The following is a 14,370-nucleotide window of genomic DNA, read 5'->3' as shown; positions in this document are numbered from 1 at the left end:
ATGGTTCTTTCAAACATATGTTCCTTGAAAAATTTGTTGATGACAAGACCCCAGCCATGCTACTCAAAGAATTGGGAAGCCTCAAGATTGGGGGAAAAGAGAAATGAGTGATTTCAATCAAAGGTTCACACGTATACTGAATAGGTTCCCAGTAGATACTAAGCCTCATGACTCCATCACCATTGATTACTACACGTCTGCACTACCAACTAGCATTACGCATTTCGTCAAGCGAGCTCCAAGACCAACACTATTGGAAAACTGTGAAGAGGCTATCAGTGTTGAGAAATACTTGTGTGCAGTTGGAGTCATCAAGGATGATCAATTGATGAAGGACTCCAAGGATGCGAGCAGGTAGTCCCAAGCAATGACGAGCAAGGGTAGAGACAAGGAAGCAATCTACGTTGAGACCCTCACTCGTCTTGTCAAGAGCTTGTCCACTAAAATGTCTGGACTCAAACAATGCAAATTGGACACATTTTCAAGCAGTTACCCACCCAGACAAAGATAGGTAAGTAGTTTATCAACCGAGTCATCAAGCAGCAACCACTTCGTTCCAAAAAAATGCAAAAGTCTGTGTTCTAGCTCGAATGGTGTGCAAATCTGAAATTTTGTTCTTTCCATGAAGAACATCATCTTTAGAATTATTTCTTGAGCTGGAAGCGAGTCAAAAATACCATTTATAGTCGTACAATCGAGGTGGGAAGCGATATGCAGGAGCAACCAGAAGACACGTATAACGATGCAAAGGTTGCACCTGATGATCCATCAAGCTCTGAGCATGTGGTGAACATGTATCAGTGCTCACAAACAATGGCAAAGATGAACACTGAGAAGCAGCCATGGAAGAAAACTGACCATTACAGTCTTCGAAGTAAAGGAGCTTCCCCCACACTTGAGGAGATGAAACAAAAGGTCAGACTGCTGATAAGGAAGACCGATCCACTGGCTACCTCAAAGAAACAAACAAAAAATAAGTCAGGAAACATTGCGTTGGGTCAGAGTATGTCCATGAGAAGCAAATTGCAGAACACTCCACCGAAAAACAGGAACACCTATTCCACCCTGGACATCTTTGTGAGTCTACCACCTCTGGATTATAAAATTGTTGATGACATGAAGAAAACTTGAGCAAAAATCAATTTGTTCAAGTTGGCTAAGATCTAGAGTTAGCGAGATATCCTTTTGCGCGCTTTGGGATAGACAGTGACAGACAACATAGCCTCTACTAGCAAGGGAGAAAGCACACCTCCTGGACCACTTTCAACTATGCTCAATACACTTCATATGGAAGAAGCAAACTCAGTTTTCCCTCCATTCCTGCTATCTTTTGAAGTCTTGAACTATAATTTTCACAACTGCTTGGTTGATTCCGGCATGATAGCCAATGTCATGCCACTCTCCATTGCTAAGAGGATCAATGCACAATGGAGAAAAACATCTGTGAGAATCATCCAACATAATAGAACATCCGTAACAGCCATTGGTGAACTACATGACATGATCATCTGACTATCCCATGATCGTCATGTCCACCAATGCATCAATATAGTAGTCATGGACATTCAGGAAGAATATGGTCTATTACTCAGTAGGGACTGGTCGAGCAAGTTGGATAGATATTTTTCTACAGACTGGTCCCACATGTGGCTTCCATACAAGGGAAAGTGCAACCAAATTCGGGTAGAATCTGAGAGGTACATGAAGCATAATGTCACTCCCATCAATGGCGAGAATGAATTGTTGGCTCTCACAGAACTCATGTTCGACAACGGCCTCCTTGAAACAACATTGGGTTGTTATCCTACATGGACGGCTCCAACCCCACCAGACACATAGTTAGGACTCCTTCCTTGCCCAACTGATGGTAATGAAGCTTATACAACACATTGTACCAATAGTAGTGGTAGTAGCAATGATAGTAGTAATAGCAGTACTATAACATCAATCCGTTTGTGTGTAAATTAGTTGTGCACTTTGTACTTTGATGGATCAAAGACATAGGACGGCTCAAGAGCCAGGTGTGTTCTGATAAACCCTTGCAACAAGAAGCATCTCGTGTCAATATGGTTGGATTTTGAGTGCAAAAACAATGTAGTAGAATAGGAAGCACTTGTATTGGGCTTGCAGAAAGCCATTAGCCTCATTGTGATCATGCTTAAAGTGGTAGGTGATTCAAAGATAGTGGTATGATAGGTACATGACACCATTCACTATTTATCACCACATCTAAAAAACTACCACGAAGAGGTATGGTGACTAATCTCAAACTTCCAAGTGTTTAATATCATTGTTGTGCCATGTACACGTAATGTAACTTCCAATGCATTAGCAAATGCAGCCTCAAGAATGTCACCGATTAGGGATAGATTTACTATTGAAATTTTGTACAAGCCATCTATCCCGAATAACATAACTAACTTATGTGTGTTTAATGATGATCAAGAGATACTACATTTTATGGCCAACGCTGACATTTTCAAAGATGCAACAATAGATGACGACGAGTACGAGCGCTCTTTGCAAGCAGGAGTTGATGAGATGAAAGGCCACATTATCACAAAAGGTGTGGTATCACTGGAAAAGCTATACGAATTGCAAGAGTGGTTCCAAGGGCCATGATACAAAAAGACCCACAGTTCCACCATGAGGCACGAAATGATAAACTTGGGAACATAAAAGAATCCGAAATTTGTCAACCTTGGTATATGTTATACACAGCAAGAACGGTAAGCCTTCATCCACTTGTTCAAACAGTACTGAGATGTGTTCGCATGGACATATGATGATTTGAAAACTTATGACACACAGATCATCCAACATATCATCCCAATCAAGAAAGGGGTCAAGCCATATCAACAAAAGCTGAGAAAAGTACATCCATCACTTGAAACCATCATACGGAAAGAGCTTACTAAATTGTTGGATGCACGGATCATATACAAAGTTTTTCATTCCACTTGAGTCTCTAAACTTGTGCCTGTACGAAAGAAGTCCAAGGAAATCCACTTGTGTGTCAATTTTCGGAACGTTAACCATGCCTCGGTCAAAGATAACTACCCCGTGGCATCTATGGAGCATATATTGCAAACATTATTTTGGGCACATATGTTCTCTCTCCTTGATGGTTTTTTAGGATACAATCAAGTTCTGGTAGTAGAGCCTAACAGACTCAAAACTACTTTCTATACTAAGTGGGGTATGCTTGCTTATAAATGGATGCCATTTGGGCTTGTAAACACAGGCACAACATTTCAGCGAACTATGGGCATTGCCTTTCACGGACTCATTGGGAAAAGCGTGGTGGTATACCTCGATGATGTGACTGTGTTCTCCCGAAGACGAGAAGACCACATACGAGATCTTAAGAAAAATTTTGAGCGATTTCGAAGATACAAGATTTCCTTGAACCCCAAAAAGAGCGTATTTTCTATGTCGAAGGGGAACCTCCTCAGATACATTGTTTCCAAGAGCGGTATCAAGGTCGATCTAGACTGAGTCCAAGCTATCACACACATTCCTCACCCAGTAAACAAGAAAGCCATGCAATCCTTCTTGGGAAATATAAAATTCCTCCAAAAATTCATCTCAGATTATGCACAAATAGTGAATCCCATGCAGGACATGATCAAGAAAGATGCAGTGTACACCTGGGGTAAGAAAGAAAAGCATGCATTCACCTAGATTAAGTAAGCCATTGTCGGAGCGCCCACATTGTACAACCCAAATTTCAAAATGTATTTTCTACTATACACCTTCGCTTCCGACAACTCGCTATCTGTAGTACTCACTTAGAAAGACGAAGCTAATGATGAATGTCCCATCTCTTTCATGAGTGCAAGCATGTATGGACCATAACTTAACTACCCACCATCTACAAACAAACTTATGCAGTTTACAAGGCAGTGAAATACTTCAAGCCCTACTTGCTGACAAACCATTGCATTGTCTTCGTTCCCCACCAAGCAATGTGTACATTGCTAGTACAACAAGAGATGGGAGAATGACGTGTGAACTGGATGACAAGTTTGCAAGAATATGATCTTGAAATCAAGCAAGTACACATGATCAAAGGACATGGGCTTTGCAGACTTGCCGCTGAAGTAGTACATGCCCAGGAGAGTGAAGAAGAGCTTGCCCGTTGGGATTAGGAGATTGAAATGTACGAAATAAAGCGAGAAACCCCCACAAAAAATGAAACCTCTTGGTACATAGATATACGTCGATACCTTGAACATGGCACCATACCCTCTCACTTCTCTATCAGACAAAATAGGGCATTACGCTTGAAAGCCTTAGCATACCATTTGGTGCACGGAGTACTCTATAGAAAGCATAGTAGTGGAGTTTTTCTCAAGAGCCTGGAGGCATAGGAATCAGAGAAGGTACTTCAAGATCTGCATGATGGACCCGCCAGGGGTAACTTTGCGGGGAATAGCACAGCAAAAAATGTTATGCGAGCCAATTTTACTGGCCCACATTATTCAAGGATGTGCATACCTCTGCCCGCAAATGCTCGGTATGTCAGCGGTGTGCCAGCAAAACACGAATATTAACAGCCCTACTACACCCTGCTGTAGTGACTAAACCATTCCAACAGTGGGGCCTGGACATTATTGGGGAAATTTTCCCTCATTCATCAAAGCAACACCATTATATCCTAACAACAACTTACTACTTTATGTGGTGGAAAGAGGTAGTCTCACTCAAACAAGTGAACGATCAAGAGGTCATCAGCTTCCTCCAGCAGAATATCATATCACACTTCAACATTTCGGCATCACTTGTTTTTTATAATGCAACTTATTTTCCATATTTGAAACTCTATGAATTTGCATTACAAAATGGTATTGTGTTAAAGCATTCATCGAATTACTACCCACAAGGAAATAGTCTAGAAGAGTCTACAAATAAGAATCTCATCCGTATAATCAAGAATATCGTTTTCTTTGAAGAACGTAACTCACATACCATCCTGACAAATGCACTATGGGCTGACCGTGTAACAGCTAAGCCCTCTCTGAACACCTCGTCATACTTCCTGGTCTACGGTAAAGAAGCCATCCTCCCGCTAAATACATTTATAAATACATTCCATGTATCCCAAATGCATTATGGGAAGGAATTTATATGAGCTCCCCATATTAATTTTGTATGAATTAGAAAGAGTCATGGAACTATGTGTAGCTTATGCACAATGTAGTTTTTCATTTCCACCTCATTGCACGGTCATTATGTTAAGTCATTGCCTAGTAATCCATATCTAACCAATACCTTCCAAGTGTCACGCAAAGATAGTATTGCTTCACTACCATGCATTATTGTGAGGTGTGCCAAAGTGAAAGGGGAGAAAAAATTAGGAATGCATGAAAATAATTTAAGCTTGGAGAATAAAAGGGGTGCACCTTGTCTATATAATTATATGGAAATAAACTGATAAAGTGAACTAAAGAAGGTGGTGATATTTTGGGTATATGACCTTTGCTTTTTATTCCATAAAGTGATAGATTAAGCTAACACATAAGGATATCCATTGGTTGGATGATTACAAAAAATTTCCTTCTTTTTTAGTATAATTTTAAAATGAGAAAAGACTCCCATTCACCTTATGTGAGGAAACATTGCAAAATTTTAATTTGACTTTAAATTATTAAGTACTTGTTGGGTCTCCATGACCAATAAGTGAAGGTCATATGAAATTTTCTGGATTTCAAAATTTGGTGTCCGTCTAGAGGGATATACGTTTAGGTATGAAATGAAATCACTTTGGACCATGTATGACATGAAAACAAGTCAAAACGTATGTATGCCACTATAGTACATCAAAACCATGTAACACTCAAAGTCTCTAATGTCTTACTTTGGGTACAAGGTATGGAAGATAATCTTGTACACTTACCTCAAAGTTGTCATTTTGTGTAACATCCATCATAGTAACCAACAACACAGAACACTTCCTTATGGACATCAGAAAAACGTTTTCCAAACAGGTTGTGTACTAAATGTTGTAAACTCATGTCTAACATGTCTCTTCTAGTAAAGGTCCCAACAATCCTTCACATGGGGAAGGGACTTAAGGAATGTGAAGATGATTGTTTCATTGTTGATTTTTTTTAATAGACTAAAACCCTATAAAATTAACTATTTATTGAAATAATCTACATTTAATTAGCTTTGAAGTATATAAAACAAAAAGTTAAATTTAACCTTAAAAGGCGTCACGCCTCCAAATTTACTACTTGTTTCAGGTATGTCCACTACCATTGGTAGTTGTCAAGGATCTTAGGAAAAAATTCCATCATATTTGTCCTCCATTATGTGAATATTTATTGGGTGAAAACTTGATTATATCTTCTATTCCATCATGTATCTTCCCTCTATCGTAGGATGTCACTGGGGAAAAATAGAGTAATATTCCCCAATCTCAGTTAGTTCAAGACAAACTCTTTATACGCTAAGCTTGTTAGTGACATGGATAAAGTTTAAACAAAGAGAAAATCAATTTTATATTAATAATACCCATATTATGTACAAAAATGAAATGAAATAAAAATACAAATGGAAGAAAAAAGGAATATTTCATAGAGCATATTAATGCAATGGAATATTGTAAAATGTAAAGATATGAAAACCAATTAGAATGGTGGTAACTACTCTCTTAAAAAATACTTGTTATCTACAATCCTTCACAAGAAGACATTACAAAAGGTTAATATTTCCTTTTAAAATGAAAGATGAAGTTATAAGAATAAAAACAACTAAATATCCAAAACCCTAACCCTAAGAGTTGTGGAAAAATGAATGTGGTCTGAAAGGAGGCTTGTTGATATGTTGATTTCCTAGGGCTACGACATTTATCTACAAACTCCAATTAGTGAATTTTATTGGAAATTTAACAAATATTTATTCAATATTTATGTATCTGGTACGCCATATAATGAAAAATAAATTTTTGTGTGTGGAAATTTCCCAAAAATGCAAGGGAAATACCTAAAAAATGTTTTCAATAAGTTTGAGACATGCCAAATTATAGTATAAATTCTAAGATTTATAGCCATTCTAAGTCAATGGAATAGGTCCCCCAAGGGGGGTGCCCAAGAGCAGGGTTCCCCCCCCTAGCCACCCACCTTGTCATGATGCTAGCTCGCACAAAAGGAGGAGGTGGCTCCCGTTATATTTGACACATTGCATGCATCTTTGTCACTTAAAAGATCATTGCATGAAGTCAATGCAAGTTTAAATGTCATTTGAATGTTGTAGAAGGTATAGGGAGGTATAGTATGGTTTGATTGGAATTCACGGTGATTCCATACCACGCTTGACCTATAATTAAGATGGTAGTGAATCTAAATTTTTGCAATCACTTAACACATATTCTTTCCACCATGGTAATATCACTACATTAGTAAATCGAATCCATGATTTGGGAAAAATCTAACTCCTCTGGCCCTTTATACTCTATTTCCTATCTTGGTGTGTTTATCTCAATAGTAATTACTACATTTTGCCTCTAATTCATTAGCTTGATGATGCCTAGATCCTTAGCCTTAGCAATATTTTGCAATTCGAACCATGCACTATTTCCAATGTTGATCATGTCGAGAACTGCTAGCATTGGTATTTTTGACACCAACTACTCCTCATCAGTTTCCATCAGAGCCTTTGGTCTTGCCCTCTCTATGGAGATTACACTGACCCTAATAACTTCTCTCTCAATTCATCTCTATTACATTTATATCCATTCTCACATAGACCTTATTCATTGTGGGTTTTTTGTTTTTTAGGCTCAAATATCCTTCTTGAGTATTTCAACGAGGTTCCATATCTAGTGCCCCACTTTTTTTGTTAATCCTTGACTCTTTAAAGCTATCCCTTCTTCGTGGCCAGGGAAAATTTGAAGAACCCCCCCTAAATTTATAAATATAATAAATGGGCAAATCTCCATGGTATATAGGAAAAATGAAAGGCGATTTTATCAATAATATAATATGTATATATAATTTTTTGGCGAATCTCTCACAAGGCATGGGGAATATTTTACTCAATTATAAAATCTTGTAAGATCTTGGCGAGTCTTTCACTAAATAATAAAATTTTGTAAAGTCATAGTGAATCTTAGCATAGGCTACATGCTGGTTTAATTCCCCCATTTAAATAGGCTACATTCCAGGTCAATACCATGGGTCAATACCATGTGCCATTTTTATTTTTATTAATTCTAATATTAGGGTTAATAATGGTTTTTTGCATGGTATTAATAACAATCTAGTCCATGGTATTTGTCCCATAGTATTTTGGCCATAGGTTTCACCTAAATATAACCCATTTTTTGAGTGTTCATAAATATAAGGTGACTTATGGAGTAAATATAAAAAAAATGTTTTATTTGTTTACCATACCTCTATTTTATTTATATTTTTATTAATTTACCATACCTCTTTTACAAATATGGTATTTGGCCCATAGGATTCACTTAAATAAAACCTCTTTCTTGAGACTTCATAAATAGAACGAGGGTTATGGACTAAATATAAAAAGAGGTTTTATTTATTTACGATACGTTTAGTTTATTTATATTTTTATTTATTTACCATACCTTTTGAGTAAGTATAAAAAGACATTTTATTTATTTACCATACCTCCACTTTACTTATATTTTTATTTGTTTACACCCTTACATGTATATAAGGTGACTTATGGAGTAAATATAAAAAATCTTATATTTATTTACCATACCTCTCATTTATTTATATTTTAAATAAAACCTATTCTTGAAAATGGGCGAATGGAAGGTTGTAAGTCCTAATTTCAAGGGCTAAATTTACCTTTTTTACCCTCTCCCTTAAAATAAGGTGGGCTATTTGAGGTGATTTGTAAAAATGTACTATAATACAAAATATTCGCCCACTAAAAATTTAAAACCCCTTAATTTCGCCAAAGGGCGAACATTCGCCCCTAAAATTATCCTTCTTCATGGCTTGTCTATGTTTCTTTATTTTTATCAGTCTCCCCCTCACCACCTTAGATTATCCCTTTAATTGGGTTGCTTCAACTTCCCTTTTCACTTTACCCTTTCACTACCCTATTAGTTCCTTGGCCTCCCATCTCAAGTCGTCCCTATCATCCCTTCGCCCCTCTCTCTCCTGGTTGTTCTTCCTTGTCATCTCAACATATTGTACTCCTTTAGGCTTTTATGCCTCATGGATGACCTACTACTAAACACAGAGGTGGTAGGTGGGAGAGCTCCTTTGTTTCTCCCCAATTGGATCACCATGTTTCTTCTACTTCACAGCTCCATTCTCAAACCCAAGCTCATGAGTCTACAATTCAGTATTAGGAAATCATTCCTAAATTGGTATGACAGAAAATTAAACAAGTGGAAGTCGAAGTGCTCCATGATTTCAATTTCATTCCTGAAGACACGTAGATGTTGCCACACATGACTAGATCCCTTACATAAGAACTTCTACTGGGTCACGTTTTTCCTACTACATGCAAGCTGCTAATGTTTATAGGTACACTAAAATTTTCCTGGGACGAGTCCTCATTGACCGTGAAGACTCTTAGTATGAGAATTCTATCAGGTTGGTAGAAATAAAGGAAAAAACTAACAATATAAACCACAAGATGGCCATTCTATCTAGGAGGTCATCCAATATGTCCTCTTCTTCTAGGATGAAAATGGTGACTATCCAACAAGGATTCCTAGAGGCTCTGCCTCATAGTTAAAATGACTGACTGATTTTTTGTTTACATCACTTGCAGTCTTTTTTCTACTCATGGCAATCTATGTCAAGGTCTCACACATGGGTTATTCCAATTTTTATTTACAATGTGCACAAGTTTGATGAGGCTATATCAACCTTAAGACTCTAAAATTATGTCATTGGTCTAGTTTCCCTTCAGATAGACTTATCTTGCTATATGTAATTCTCATTTGACTTAATGCAAAGTGCCTAGATCCCTTACATAAGAACTTCTATTGGGTCACGTTTTTCCTACTACATGCAAGCTGCTAATGTTTATAGGTACACTAAAATTTTCCTGGGACGAGTCCTCATTGACCGTGAAGACTCTTAGTATGAGAATTCTATCAGGTTTGTAGAACTAAAGGAAAAAACTAACAATATAAACCACAAGATGGCCATTCTATCTAGGAGGTCATCCAATATGTCCTCTTCTTCTAGGATGAAAATGGTGCCTATCCAACAAGGATTCCTAGAGGCTCTGCCTCATAGTTAAAATGACTGACTGATTTTTTGTTTACATCACTTGCAGTCTTTTTTCTACTCATGGCAATCTATGTCAAGGTCTCACACATGGGTTATTCCAATTTTTATTTACAATGTGCACAAGTTTGATGAGGCTATATCAACCTTAAGACTCTAAAATTATGTCATTGGTCTAGTTTCCCTTCAGATAGACTTATCTTGCTATATGTAATTCTCACTTGACTTAATGCAAAGTGCCTAAATTAAAAAATAAATAAAAAAATAAATAAATAAAAAATAAAAAAATCAATAGAATAAGTGGGTGGCCACCAGTATCCAACTAAATTATAAATAGTTTAATATCATGATAAAAGGAAATGACTTATATTTATAGAACTCTAAATCACAAACTAATAACATTGGAATCACAAAACAAAAAGTCATATAATTCCAACATCTCCAATTACAAAGGTCAAGATAATGAGAATTCCATTTAAGAGGTCATATAATTCTGAATTCCTTAACTTTAATTATGCCCAAGTGCCTAAATGTAAATAGCAAAAGCTCACATGAACTCAAAAAGTCTATAAATTTGTCTAAGTTGTTTGTTCCATTAGTAATAATATAGAGCAATAAATATTAGTTGCTATACAATAAATTTATATTATTATTTTGTTCTTCATTAATTCCAATGTTGGTATAATAGACAAAGGCACCATGAAAAACCTTTTCTCACTATTTTGAAATAATAAGATTACGCAAATATAAAATAAAATAAAAGAATCTGTATTTGTGATTTGTTTTTGGACAATATCTACAGTAGTGGTATTCATGAATTAACACTAATATATATATATATATATATATATATATATATATATATATATATTATTTCTAAAAGAATATATTCACTAATCACTATTTTTTTCCAAACTCTTATTTTATATAGAATACATTTACATTAATAATATTCAATAAAACTTATAAGAATTAATAATAATTCTGTATATTTAATTTAACATTTAATTATTTTTAATTCAATATATAAGTAGACTACATAGATATAGTATTTCATTGTTATATATATATATATATATATATATATATATATATATATAATTTTAAAATTTAAATTAATTTCTAATAATTTAAATTTAAAATCAATTTCTACTTAGATTTCATTGTTTTTAATCATGAAAATATTAAAGTAAATTATTTGTCACATTTTTTTAACTATAAGGTATTGATTGAAAGTGATTGTATAGTGAATAAAAGCTACATAAATAATATTTCTTACTATTTAAAATAATAATAATAATAATAATAATAATAATAATAATAAAAGTGATTTTATAAAATTGTAAAGAAATAATTATTTTTTAAATGAATTAGAAGTGAATCAATGAATAAATAATCATGATCCTAGAAAATCAAGACAAATTTTAGTAAAATATTTTGAAATAATCATCATAACAAATTAATCTTAAACAAATTTCAAATAAAATACGTGGGATAGTCATGATCCTACAAAATCAACAAATTTAGACAAATTTTAGTAAAATATTTTGAAATCATCATCATAACAAATTAATCTTAAACAAATTTTAAATAAAAATAAAAATATGTGGGATTTGGTATTTCGGGATTTAGAATTTGTTTAATAATATCTAAATTTTATAATTTTTTTTAAATTAATTTTAAAACTTTACAATAATACGTCAATTTTAATATTTATAATGTTAATCATTTTCACTAACATAATTGATGCATTGCTCTTAATACAGTACATTGATTATAAGTAAAGGCTACGTGAACTCCAAATCACAAAGTAATGTAAATGGTATTACAAAGAAAATGGTTACAAGGTTTCACCATCCCCACGTTCAAAGGCCCCAATGTGAGAATATGAACAATAATTTCATATAATCCTTACTTCTCTAACTTCTCGAGGTAATTTATAATGAAAGGCCACAAATTCTGAGCTCATCAAGTAAAATACTTAATAATGGCATAGTCATATGAAATAATAAATACACCTCTAAATGTGACGGTTTATAAATATTTGTTTCTTTATGGTATCCACCTTCTATCACTTTCATGAGTGGGATCTTGCTTGAGGTGGGATCTTGCTTGAGGCTTCCTGAAATCACAAATATTGGCATTACAGAAAGAAACTATTAATATTAGAAACAATAAAAGAGCAGTAATGTATGAGTTTTATTGTAATATCTTAATTTAAAAAATTGAATTATCTTGTTTTCAACTTTATTTTTCCTATTATTTTTCCTATTATTGATGTGAATGAATCGAGAATGAATCGAAAAAATAACTAGTAAACCTTTAAAAAAAAATAAAAAAAAGACTAAGAAATCACTACATACTTATTTCATCATTAAACACTATTATTTTATTACTATTCATTTTTGTTTGAAATTTTCAGATAATATTCTTTTATTCTTAATAGATTTTAAATAATGAAATTTATTTACAACATTTAAATATAAATTATTTAAAATTTTGGATATTAAATCCTCATAAATATATTACCCATTTTACATATTATAAATTCTAATATTTATTATATTTTAAAAATATATTATTAGTTAATAATATTATAAATTCTAATATTTATTATATTTTAAAAATATATTATTAGTATTATTATTAACGAAGAAAATTAATAAAATAATTCATTAGATGATATTATGATATGTATTTATGTAAAATCCACACAGATCAATTTTGACTTTCCATCTACTGAAAGTCCAGAAAGATCAAATATCTCAAAATAAATATATGCTAACTTTGAGTAAAACACTAATAAAATTTTTTAATTACAAGCTTATTTTTTTGTTTGTAAATCAAGGTTCTATTTATTCATAAAAAATTGAGTACATCGATATCAAAATGAAAGTACTCTCACCCCGACCGGGTTTGTTGACTAAATCTAACATATGACAAATAAACAGAAGCACAATTAGAGGAAGAATCCACAACTTAACAAGCCAAAAGCACCAAAAGACAAATAGAACTAGTAGAACATTTGTAACCATGCTCAATCATTAGAGGTAATAGATGAAGGATTATTAGGTCTAGTCCTTCGAGGGGGAGGGGGATGATAAGTGCATTGGACATGTTGCTCGAAGTGAGCCATCCATGTTTCTTTCTTTTCCACCTTTTCAGATAGCAGATTCTAACCACGCCAAACCACCACGATCCTTTCCTTGACATGGCATTGAAAGTAATGCAATTGGTTGAGCATGGAAATAACAGCTTTGTTTTCTTCTTTCCTAGCCTTATCATAAATTTCCAAGCGATCCATGATAGTTTCGACCAAGTATCGACAAGTCTCAGAGAACCATTGCCGACTAGAAACCCCTACACACCCAGATCAACACTTCCTTCCTCACCCACTGCATGCCAACCCCACATGTCACACTTCCCCACTTTCCATTCTCCACTGCATGCCAACCCTGAGCTGCACTTGAGCCACTCCTTCCACCACAGGCCCCTGGTACTGGCCGACTGATGCTTCCAGTAGTTCGACACCCCACGTAAAACACTCATATACATGGTCCTCCACTGCCACATTAAACTCCTTATGGCATCCTCCTTTGTTAGTCGAAGTTCCCATCTACTGGGGTTTGGAGCAAGAATTATGTGAATAGGTTGCATTATGAAGACCAAGGGAAAATATTCTGAGATAAGAACACCAACAAACAATGTCACCTCTGGATGCACTGAGAAACCCAACACAACAACAAGCAACCCTACATTAGCCAACAAAATTTTATGTCGAGGAGCTGTCGACCTTCTCTCTCTAGAAGTGAAACCACAACTAGAAAACACACCAACCAGACCATATCCTTGTCGACACTTTTTCCAGAGGAAGCGTCTAGAAGCAAAGACGTAAGAAGAGCCACTGGACACCCAACCAAAAACACACTAGGAAAGAAACTAAACTGATAAGTCGTTACCGTAGACACCTTCATGCAATTTTCCCACCACTAGCCCCAAGAGTTACTCACCCAATAGTGGGTCGTAGGAGTCCATATAAAATCCACAAAGGTAAGAGACCCTAGAAGATGACTGGTTAATAGGAAACATAGACACCCTCGCAAACTCAGAAGGGATTTTGGGAGATAATTAACTAACAACA

The 14,370-nt window shown here is 34.8% G+C and overlaps 1 protein-coding gene across 1 annotated transcript in view; it reads right to left on the bottom strand.

The window, feature by feature from the left end:
• Positions 1-14,370, bottom strand: part of LOC149154021 (benzyl alcohol O-benzoyltransferase-like) — a 51,248-nt gene that overhangs the window by 19,860 nt on the left and 17,018 nt on the right. The window lies entirely within an intron of this gene.

This window comes from Pinus tabuliformis, chromosome 9 (assembly GCF_031772625.1).
Source record: "Pinus tabuliformis cultivar Carrire ecotype Pingquan chromosome 9, CPIR1, whole genome shotgun sequence".
NCBI lineage: Eukaryota > Viridiplantae > Streptophyta > Pinopsida > Pinales > Pinaceae > Pinus > Pinus tabuliformis.
This window is presented reverse-complemented; position numbering and strand designations above follow the sequence as displayed.